The following is a 2,633-nucleotide window of genomic DNA, read 5'->3' as shown; positions in this document are numbered from 1 at the left end:
TATACCAAGTCATAGATGGGAACTTGATAGCGCTGGTTTCAAAGGAATTGGAAACCAGAGGCTTTGGTCTTTGGAACCAGAGGCGCTGGTTATGAGGGTAATACTTAGTGAAGAAAACTAAGTATAAGCTTTAGAAAAGAGGGGCTCTGGGTCCAAAGGGGGATGAAAAAGGATAAGTTTAAATGCATGAAGACCTTAGTCCAAGATTGAGACTAAATAGGATTTGGTCTCAAAGAATTGGAGTCCAGAGGCTCTAGTCTTTATAACCAGAGGCTCTGGTGAGTAAGAGAATACTTGGTAAAAGTTACGAAGTATTTGCTTTGGACCAAAGGGGATCTGGTTCCAAAGGCGATGAAGATTGTTTGCTAAAAATTAATTGAAGTGATTCTAAATGGCCAGAGGCTCTGGTCTGTATAACCATAGGCTCTGGTTTAGGATACTTGGAGTTTATGACTTAAAATTTTACATATCACTTATAGGCATAACGATGAGATATTGAAGATCTCTGGTTTAAAGATAATGAGTGCCTCTAAGTGGTGATATTCATCATACCCATCTTGCTGACTAGAAATAAAAATATTTTCTCATCAAGAGCTTTGGTGAAAATGTCAGTAAGTTGAATCTCAATGGGAACAAAATACATTTCTATGTTTCCTTTTTCAACATTGTTTTTCAGAAAATGGTACCTTACATCGATGTGCTTGGTCTTGGAATGCTGCACTGGGTTTGCAGAGATTGCTATGGCACTCTTGGAGTCACAGAGGATAGGGACTTTGTCATAATGGAAACCATAATCCTTGAGCTGAGTCTTCATCCAAAGAACTTCTGAACAACAGCTAGCAGCAGCAACATATTTTGCTTCTGCTGTGGATGTTGAGACACAATTTTGTTTTCTGGATGTCCAACTTACCAGCTTGTCCCCCAAGAGTTGACAGCTTCCAGATTCCAGATGTGCTCTTTATATCAAGTTTGCAACCTGCATGATCTGCATCTGTGTAGGCTATTAGATCAAAGCCAGAGTTCTTTGGATACTAGAGACCCAATGATGAAGTTCCCTTGAGATATCTAAAGATTCTCTTGACTGCAGAGAGATGCGATTCTTTATATCTTGCACAAAGACATGTGGCAAACATAATGTCTGGTCTACTAGGAGCTAGATACATGAGTGATCCAATCATTCCTCTGTAGGTTGTTACATCTACAGGTTTGCCTGATGGATCAACAAATAACTTAGCACCTGTAGCCATAGGTGTTCTCATCGATGATGAATTTGAGAGAGAGTATTTCTTCAGAAGGTCAGCCACATATTTAGACTGATTGATGAAAATTCCTTCTGAAGTTTGTTTTATTTGAAGACCAAGGAAGAAGCTTAGTTCTCCCATCATACTCATCTCAAATTTGCTTTTCATCAACTCTGAGAATTTTTTGCAATGTTTTGCATTTGTAGAACCAAATATAATATCATCCACGTATATTTAAACAAGTAGGATATCGCTTTTGTGCTTTTTGAGAAAGAGGGTTGTATCGATTGTACCTTTTTCGAATCCATTATTGATGACAAAGGTAGATAGAGTTTCATACTAGGCCCTGGGTGCTTGCTTCAGCCCATAGAAGGCTTTATCCAGAAAGTAGACGTAGTCCGGATGCTTTGGATCTTCGAACCCAGGAGGCTGTTGCACGTAGACTTCTTCTTGAAGTTTGCCGTTGAGGAAGGCAAACTTGACTTCCATCTGATAGACCTTAAAGCCTTTATGAGCTGCATAGGCTAGGAACATTCTGATGGCTTCAAGTCTTGCAACGGGAGCAAATGTCTCATCGTAATCAATTCCTTCTTCCTGGCGGTAGCCTTTTGCAACAAGCCTGGCTTTGTTCCTTATTACGATGCCATCTTCGTCCTTCTTGTTTCGGAAGACACATTTGGTTCCTATGGCCGTCTTCCCTTTAGGTAGAGGCATAAGGGACCATACTTTGTTTCGTTCAAACTGGAGTAATTCTTCTTGCATTGCGTTTATCCAGTTTGGGTCTTGTAGGGCTTCTGAAATTTTTTTTGGTTCTATCATGCTCAGAAAGTTGGCGAAGAGACATTCATTTGCAGTGGCAGATCTCGTCTTGACACCAGAGGTTGGATCACCAATGATTTAGTGGTGTGGGTGATCTTTTGTCCACTTGGTGCTTGATTGAGGTTCTGAAGCAACAGGATGCAGTTCTTCATCGTCTGATGGAACTGCTTGCTCCCCCTCGACGAGATCATTTCCAGAGTTAGATTCTGGATCTTGATCGTGATCTGAAGACACAGAAGAAGTAGATGGTGAAGTAACATGAGTTTCTGTAAAAGATGTACCTTTAGCATTGGAGACTCCATGGTCTTCATCGATTCTGGAGATAGATTTTGCATTTGGCACATATCCAAAGACCACTTTTTCATCGAAGATGTCTTCAAATTATTGAGCTAACTCTGATTCATTGGGTTTGCTAAGAGATGAATCAGATGCTTTTCTTTGAAGTTCGAGTTCGGAACTATTGTGTCCAGAAGTCATTTGTGTGTTATCATCAAATGACACATTGATACTTTCTATCACGATGCTTGTCCTTTTGATGTAGACTCTGTAGGCTTTGGCGGTTTGAGAATAGCC

The sequence above is a fragment of the Cynara cardunculus genome (genome assembly GCF_001531365.2).
Source record: "Cynara cardunculus var. scolymus isolate 2C chromosome LG 17, CcrdV1, whole genome shotgun sequence".
Classification (NCBI taxonomy): domain Eukaryota; kingdom Viridiplantae; phylum Streptophyta; class Magnoliopsida; order Asterales; family Asteraceae; genus Cynara; species Cynara cardunculus.
Note: the sequence above shows the minus strand (reverse complement) of the source record.